At 36.7% G+C, this 9,505-nt stretch overlaps 1 long non-coding RNA gene across 1 annotated transcript in view; it reads left to right on the forward strand.

The window, feature by feature from the left end:
• LOC148831723 (uncharacterized) overlaps window positions 1–1,871 on the forward strand; it is a 75,757-nt gene extending 73,886 nt beyond the window's left edge. The window contains exon 2 of the long non-coding RNA XR_016091251.1: window positions 1,614–1,871. This is a non-coding gene — a long non-coding RNA (uncharacterized LOC148831723). The remainder of the gene's footprint in view (window positions 1–1,613) is intronic.
• Window positions 1,872–9,505: the final 7,634 nt, after the last annotated feature.

A 9,505-nucleotide genomic window follows, 5' to 3' on the forward strand; every position in this document is an offset into this window, starting at 1 on the left:
GTATGGGATCGATGATGGACCACAATTTTCAAGGTTTGCCACGGAATTTCAACCATATTCAAATCAACACAAGGGTTCATGCCTTCACTATGATTATGATATAGAGTGAATATATCATAGCATCAAGCCTAGTTAAAGTTTTCTGGTATTTGTTTTCATTGTATTGTGATCTGGTCATCTATGGCATGCTAACAATAGTCTTTTTTAAGTGCACATTACCTAAAATTACCTAAAATCCTAAACCCCTCAATGCCCTGACATTTCCTTTGTTTCTTATCCCTTGATGTCCCCGTCATATACAGTATGAGCTAAACTAGTGCATAGCTTCAGCATAGTAGAATCAGCCAGGTGCACACTCTCTCTACTCCAAAATGATTTATTTATTGTCTCTACTCTGAAACAATAGCTTCAGCATAACTTGTCTTGATTTATATTCTGTGCTCTTTGCTGTGTAGCCAAGCTTTATGTTGGCTTTTATTTTTGCTTCTGTGCATTGCAGAGAAATATATGTTTGCATTACTGAGATGAATCTTCTAGAGATCCTAAGTCCTTTTCCCACTGTGAATCCTGTCTAAATCTTCCTATGTGGACCTAACTTTATCTTGATTGTTGGATAGTCCATTAAGCCTTTTATAATCATCAAATCTGACAAATTTGTTCCTGCCAATTTAAGCAATATCATCTTTAAATACCAGAAAGAGCAGTTGTTGCAGCATCAAAGACTATGGGATTCTTCACACTTCACACATTGCCCAAACCCAGACACTTTCCTTCTTACTGTTATTGTCTGTGACCTCTATGAAGCTGCTTTTCAATCCAATGACATAGTACACCATTGATTCCCAGAACTTTAATTTTAAGAGTGAGGTACTCATGGTAAACTTTGTCATAGACTTCCTGAATTCCTAGATCCACAATATCATAAACATCGTAAATGTTATACAGAATATTTCTTTTGTGGCTTCTTTGAAAAAAATCAAATTAATTAAGCAAGATCTTATGCTACAGAGTCCATGATAACTTTCTCCACTAAGGGCACTACTGCAAAAATGATTCCAATGTCTCCTTCAGCATGTAGAAACGATTAAATATCTTGATCAGCTCATTCAGCCTTTTTTATACGCCTTTCTGATACTTCCCCAGTTTATAACAGATGAGAAAAATGTTTTGTTGGTGGTTTGGCTATGAACACTGTTCTCTGGTGTTAATGGTTACTCTCCTGGTAATACTGTGAAGCTCTTGGATATTGACAGCTTGCTAAACCTGTCAGGAGCCAACTTGAAAGTATGGAACACGTTAAGAACATCTCCATTTCTTCAACATGAACTTTGCTGTTCAGCTTAAAGAGCACAATTTCAATGATTTTTAAAGCATTTAAAATCATTAAAATGTATTTAGTTTTCTTCTTTTGTGTTGTAAAAGTTCCCAAAACTTGGATCACAGTGTTCTGATCTGCATCTTATAATTATACATAATTATACAACTACTTTGTGGGTATGATTTTGTTGTAACAAGATGTATTCAGTTTGAGTCTAATTAAAATGCCCAACACATTTCATAAATACAATAAGTTTCTGTGCTTACTCAGAATTTGTCCTTGTTTTTTATTTCAGTAAGATACATTTTTGGAAAAAGGCACTACTGACTGGGATTCAGATGCTCCAGAACTACAATGTATAAGATGGGAAACTAAAGTGGGTAAGTGAAATAAAATGTACAATTCATGTTGAAATTAGTGTTTAAACACCATCATGTCAGAGCAAAAACTATTAAAGGTATAGAAGACCATTTATGTTTTTGTTCTCAAATGTTTAATGTTGCAGGATTGGTACAATTCATATATATTATATCATTAACTCTTAGTACAAAAATACCTTTTATTCAGGTGGAGAAAGGGGAGTTTTTAGGTTTGGTGAATCTGGCTATAGTCACCTTAATAAATACCGGCCTTGGTACTGCAGAATGAATCTCTGCACAGTGGTACTACATTTGTTCATAAGACTTACTAATGATTCTGTTTATTCTACTGTTTGTGTGGAAAATCAGCAATCATTCCAGCTTCACTAAACAAGTCATACATGGAAAATGAAGCATTTCTGTTAAGTATTGAAGGCATTTTTAACCTCCTGCAATGTTTCTATAGCCTAAGGCTTTCAGGATTAGATGATACAAAACACAGTAAGGTTTTCATTGTTTCAAGTCTTTGGAAAAACAAATCAGTTAGCAAACATTTTGAAGTGCAGTGTCAGTTCTGGTCTAAAAACCAGTGCAGTATAGCACAAGCAGAAGGCTTGGTGAAGCTCAGTTTGGTTGTGATTATCAGTGGTTGCTAGAAATGTTGTACATTCATAAAGTTGACAAATGAAGTTCTGCGCTCATGAGAGAAGCTGACTCAGCCTTGTCTATCTGTGCAGCTCCTGTTTTCAATTTTCCTCTCTGCCAGTAGCAACAATTTTATATGGTTCAGAACATTTAATGATATTTGGTGTGTAACAGATGTTGTGCTCTTGATTTGTGGAGTTAGGAAGAAGAAAGTGTTTGTCTACAGAGAAAAGTCCCAAACTTTTTAAGCTTTACCCAGCCTATTTACCTTAACATGCTTTCTCATAGCTCCTGAGAAAGGAAAAATCAGTTTCTTAGGAGAGCCCTTTGAATTTAAATTGTATAACAGCATTACTTTATCCATGCAACACTCTCTCTGTGTGAAGAAGTGGCTGTATTGAGATGAAGAAGCCATTTTGAAATCTGCTGTCAAGTTATATTATTTCATGGCCCAGTTGCATTTTATACTGTACAATACGTTAAGCTTGCAAAGAGTGTGAAAAATATTCTTTTACTGTTTGTATTTTCTTTTCCTACATATCCATTACTTCATTAAAAATATATGTATATCTAAAAATGAGCGCAAAGAAGTGCACATTTAAATCTGTATTTCCCTTTAATGCTGTTTTTCAAGACTTCAATCCGGTTCAGTCAGATAACCTGTGCTTTTTAAGCCAGGCAGCGTGAAAAGTGACTGTTGGCTGACATTGACAAAATATCCTCTTCTACTGTCACGGACATTTTGTTCATTTGTTGTCATCTTTGGAGGCATTGTGATGCTAGTTTAAACCTATCAAAAGAATATCATGCTTGTGGTGTGTCTATGATTGCCATACTATAGATGGTTTTAATGTGAGACGATTGGCCAAATTGTGCTGTCATACAGTATGATGTGCCACTGCTGTGGATGAAATAGTAAAGTTTACCAGTAAGTGCCGTAATGTGGTTTGTAATGCATTTTTAAACTGCTCCCGGAAATGTACCTGCTTTCTTTGAGGAGTTTAAAATGACTTTGAACGAATATAAATGTCAACCAGCAATGAAACCAATTCAAATTCTGTTCTGAAACAGATTTGAGTAGACCCAATTTCTTTGTCATGTGAAGACAAAATTACACGTGCTATAATTCCATTTGCTGAGATTTTGACCATAATGCTTACACATTCTAAAAGCAGTGAACACAAGCATTTTAATTACCGTAGTCTTTGAGTTATAAATCTCAATGTCTTGAATGAATTGTTTTCTATGTGTGTTATTTCATTCAATCTGACACCCTACTGTCCTTTATGAACTCATATAGAGTTTGAGTATGTATTTTTTTAACATGGGATGTTCTCAATTATATTTTATGTCTGGAAGTGAGGTGCTCTAATTTGATTGATCAGTAAGTTGGTTTTTTGTTTCTCTTGCTAGGGGTAAGTTTTTGCTCTGGTGTTTTTGATTGTTGTAAGTGATGAGGGGACTCTGTCTTTTAACTTTGTGTCGGGGGGGAGGGGGGGTGTTCAGGTTTAGATCCCTTCACTTCTTTTGGCGTTTTCCTTCTGTTTCTGGGGCGGTTTTTATTTTTCTTGTCATTCTGGGTCGAGGATAGGGTTCGTGGTGTCCTGTGAAGGAGAACAGTCACTATCCCTAGGTGATATCCCTACTGTAGGTCCTGTGTAAAAGTAAAGGTGAAACATAATCCTTAAACGTGTTTAAAATACCAGATAACATGTCCTCTATAGAACTGACCCAGTGGATCACACAGTTTCTTTGTTTACCAGGCACATGAAGATGCTGATGAGGAGAGATAAACATAAAAGAGAAAAACAAAAACGAATCTATTATAAAACTTTACATGCAGTAGAAGGTAATACAGATTCCAGGTTGTGCTTGATGTACACATTACGTGCATGTCTAAAATATGCTGTGTGATTCCAGAAAGACATAAATTAAAAACAAATTCCCCATTACATGCATGTAAACGGAGGTGGATGTATTGCAGTCCCACTCCCAACCAAAGGGATAAACTTCCAAATATAAACGATGACACTGTTAGTCATGTACGGTGTTTATATAGTTGTACCAAAAATAATTTTAAACTAAATTAATGTTTGTAAAAGTTTATCAGTTTCATGTAAATAAGAAGGGGGGAGTTTTGTTAGTGGTGGGTGGAGAGCCGTTTGAAAACTGCAGTTCCATCTTGACCACTCAACTTTCTGCGGTCCTTGTACTCTTAGTGAGCATTTTCAATGCTATTTATTTAAAGTCATAGAAGTAACATTATACATATTTTAGCTGGTTGATAATTGTAGATTTGTTTCATTTATTGAATGTTACATTTGACAGTTTTTGTTTGTTTTATTAGACGATTTTAATGATGTTTAATTTACAAATTCTGTGCATTGAATTTCATTTTTAATTTTACAAATAGGGAAGTGAAGGGGCTTCATGAGACATTTCCTTGACATGAAGTATTATTTACAAAGATGACCATTGATATAGAATTCTGCAAAAATAAAAAAATACAGTCAATACTCGAATAAAACCTGGCTGTAAGTCCCTCCACCTATGCATAATGAATAATGGATGGTTTTGGAACGTAAATCCATTCCAAGTCTAAACATTAACATATTAATCTGCAATCATGCTGGACTGGAAACATGCAAATGTATCTTTTGTCTCACTTGTGAATAGATAAGACCTTACATTCTTGTGCTAGAAATGGGGTAAAAACTAGGGACAGAAATGTATGACTTGGTGGCTAAGATTTGCATGTGGAAAACACATAGGAAACAGAATATTGCATCTTCTCTTGAATGTGACCCTGATTTTGTGTAAAGTGTATCCATCTTGTGTTAGTAGCACTGTGTTATTAATATGAATGAACTATTTCAAGATTGTTCTAATTTAGAAATTACACAACACTGAAAAATATTTTACACCCTCATTATCTAGTGATGTACCATTTATATTGTGCTGCAAGCTTATACTTTTTAATTTTACTCATCGTATGTGAACATTTTTCTTAGTACTTCAAGCTATGGGTTTCTATACAATATTTAAGTAACATGGTTTGGTCATTGACAAATACAGTAAATATTCGTGATAGGCTAGCCAGCATTAACTGATGTTATCAATGGACTTTGAGCAAATGTTACAGCATCAAGGGAGCAGAAACGGAAAATTCAAAGGCTTTTCAGAAGAAAATGTGTGACCTGAAAAAAGACCACTGGCTGCTGATGTTCGACAGACGTTCCGATTCCTGAAATTAAAAGTGTGTTTGAATCATTGGCTGGTTGTGACAATTCAAGTTGGTCCACCCTTGTAAATGCTAGCGTTTTAAAAAAGCAGACAATCACTTGTAGGGAAAACGCTGTAACATTTCCATTACAATTTTTTACATTTTGTTCAGTTCAGGATCCTTCCAGCCACTTCTGATCTGAAATCAACTAGGGACTTGCAAATGAATATGTGAATATAACAGATGCAGCACATCGAACTCCAGAAGACAGGAAATCAATCTTTATCTCACGATACACAAGGTACGATTCCCACGTGTCGCTCTTTCTTAAGAGAACCATTAGCCAGCAAAAAGCTTTTATCTCAGGAACAACTGAAGAATCCAAGCATCTTGTGCATTGTCCTTCCTGTGGATCCTGTCCATGTGGACAGCTTTTTTATATCCAGATGTAGGACTTGTACAAAATCTAGGTCACTAGAACATGGCAGCAATAAATGTATTTGGTGTAATTTTAATAACAGTAGTGTAGGAGACACTTACTTGTACTTTGTCAAGTTGCAACATAATCACATACTGTAAGTAATTGCTTCTCTATTACTGAGATTTGTGTCTGTTTTAAATGTATTCATGTTTTTTTAAGTATTTGGGTTTCATGTACTGTACTGTATGTTAAGTGGAAAATACGTCAACTCCAAATAAAAAAATCAGAAACTTAGACTTCAAGCCTTCAAAACATTTGGCAAACATAAGCTACTGTACAGATAGAAAGGAGAAGAATTGAACTTGTTTACATAACGTGCCTCTTCTAGACAATATGGGAAAGCAATAAAAAGGCAAACAAAATATTAGGATATATAATCAAAAGTGTAGAATATAAGGACAGGAATGTTACATTAAAATTTATAGTAAGGCCTCATATAGAATATCTACAATTGTGGATACTACATTATATAAAAGGCATTGCTACTCTGGAATCAGTCCAAAGAAGATATGTCCTAGGCCTTAAAGGAATGTCCTATAATATACAGGCAGAAGGAACTACACCATTTTAGTCTTGAACAGAGGACACTAAATAACAAGTAATAACAAGTATGGAACAAACTAGCCCTGGTATTGAAACTGATACCCTGGTTTCTTTCAAGAAGCATCTGGATGACATCATTTATTCAATTAACTATTAGCAACAGAGTGGTCTAGCTAGGCTGGGTACCCCCCTCTTATTTGTAATCTTTCTTGTTGTTCTAACGTGCAATTCCTAACCATTGCTGAACAAAGGTAGTCTTGTGTTACAGGATGGTCAGTGATGGACGAGAGCTGCACATTGCCGTAGTCACGATGTCGTACCGCCCTTTCGGCACCACAGCTCAGACGCGTGTAGGAAAAACGTTCACATTGTGAACTTCTTTTAAAAACAAAAGGAAAGGAGTAAATTTTTCAGCCCCTCAGAAACTTCCCAGTCTGTCTCTTCGCATCCCTTTGTGGCCGGTTGTCTGTTCAGCTCGTGTAGGCGGCCCTCTGCAGTTATCCCCGCGGCGCTCTGATTCAGCGGCTAGGACCTCCAGCTGTGCAGGTGAGCTCTCTGGAGTGCTCCCTCAGCCCTCCCTGGTGTGAGTACCCGCCCTCTCAGCAGCTACCTCACACGCCTGCCGAGATGCAATTCAATAAGGAGGGGCTCAGCTGTCAGGTATCAGGGATAGTCGGTTCTTCTTGGGCTGTGACTCATGCTCATCTTGATATCTGAAAAATGGGAGATTCAGAACTGTTACACACTAGTCATTTTCATGCTTTCAAGTAAAATATTCCAGCTATTAAGTCATCATACATTTCTCTCTGGAAAACCAATCTGAACGTTTTCCTGTCATGCAGCCAGAAGAGATCTAAGATGAGTTTTTTGATTGTTGCAAACGTACTGTGAATGCAGAAAACTCATGGCAATCCTAGATTAATGCAAAGAGGGATCAAAAGCTCCTCTCAGTGTCTGAATAACGTCAATGAGAACTGGAAACATTTAGCACTGTCAGAAGGCATTTCACAATTTCCTTCACTCTAGTTTATTAGTGGACATTCGTGTGATATGTGATGATCAAAATGCAAGCTTTTCTGTAAATGTGTGCTTTCACAAAAAGGTCTCTAATATTTTATCCTCAAAAGCTGTTCTAGACCTTTAGGTCTGGAGTTACTCTCAGGTTTATACTGTCTCTCATTGTAAGTAATTAAGCTCAGTATGACAACTACATTTCACAAGTAACAAAAAACATTAACATGCACAAGATCATGGTTCATAACATTTAAGAGATGCAAATTACAAATAAAAAAAAAATAATTATACCTTGGTGACATGGAAGGTTACCATGCTGCCTCATAGCCTTTGGATCCCAGATGGACTTCCAGACAAAAATAACTTATGTTTTGTGATTGCATGTCCATGTGGGTTTTTTTGGACACTCTGTTTTTTCCCCACCTTCTCCGGGTATGATGTCTAGGTTCATTTGTAGCACAAAACTGTTTCTGTGTGTGTGCTGCCCATGATGGACTGGCATTCCATTCAAGATGTAGCCTTGTCTTAGAAAGGTCTGGCAAGATATGGAAGTTGGATAGTGATGGTGGAACTGTCCATAGGGTCACCATGAGTTGATACTGACTTGACGGCACTCAACCACCAATAATGAAATAACATCTGCAACCCTTACTGGGATATGCTCATGGATTTATGATAGTAATAATTAACATTATTGTTACATTCCAAGATGTGAATTTGGCTATAAATAGACCTTCTCCCTTTGGGCATTTATATTACTACAGCACACAGAATATTATAGTAAACCACCAGGCTTTTAATCTAAAGGGTGTGTGTTCATTGTCTTGTTATCAATTATTCATTTGCCTGTTTATCCCAAGCATGAGCACTTAGCAATTTAATTTGGTCTTTCTTTGAAAACTAATATCACAGCTGTGAAAACCTAAGATCGATCAAACACCAGCCCCTTCCCTTTTCCTAAAAATGTGTCTGTGTCACTCTAACAAAACACAATCTTATTTTTAAAATTAATAGAAGAAAATGTGTATACAGTTGTCATTTTAATTAGAGTTGTTCTCCATCTGTCAGAAAGATCAGTTATTGGGTGTCAATATCAACCAATTTTGCAAAAATGAAAGCAAGCGTTCAGTTAATTTTATCAAATGTGTATAATTGTGTAGGGCAGATTGATGACGCAGTGGTTATCATTGCAGCCTCACAGCGCTGGGCTCCTGGTTTCAATTCCTGGGGTGCTATCGGCGTGAAATTTGTATATTCACATGGGTTTCCTTCAAGTCTTCCGGTTTCATCCCACAATCCAAAGATATAGTGGTTGTTTAATTGGCATCTGGGGAAATTGGCCCTGGTATGAGTGTGTGTGTGTTTGTATCTGTGTTTGTGCCCCACGATGGACTGGCATCCTGTCCAGGATGTATCCTGCCTTGCGCCCATATCTTGCTGGGATACAGTAGGCTCCATCTGTCCTGCGACCCTGTACTGGAGAAGGTGATTAGAAATGGGATGGATGTACAGCTGTGTCCACACAGTGTGGTTGGTTTCTGCTTTCGATTATGTCATTACAAGTGGGAGGTTATGAAATAGAGAAATATAAGGACTTGACCAAGAGGATAAATCTCAATACATAACATAAATTATCATAACCCCCAACTTGTAAATGAATTTTGTCAAGAATATACCAGAGCATTTGGTACAGTTAGAAGCATGTAAATTCTTTGTTCTCTAGCACAGTTCTCTAGCATAGTTTTGGTGAAAAGTAATAAATAACAATTCAGGCTCACTGGTTAAACAAATATTTATTAGCAGTGACACACACTGAACCACACACAACATAAACATACTGTACAACACAGAAATTACCCTACAATACGAATGTACAGATAAGGCAACTCGGAGACCTATGTCTAGACTACCAGGAAAAACTC

This window comes from Atractosteus spatula, chromosome 6 (genome assembly GCF_055471065.1).
Source record: "Atractosteus spatula isolate fAtrSpa1 chromosome 6, fAtrSpa1.hap1, whole genome shotgun sequence".
Lineage (NCBI taxonomy): Eukaryota > Metazoa > Chordata > Actinopteri > Semionotiformes > Lepisosteidae > Atractosteus > Atractosteus spatula.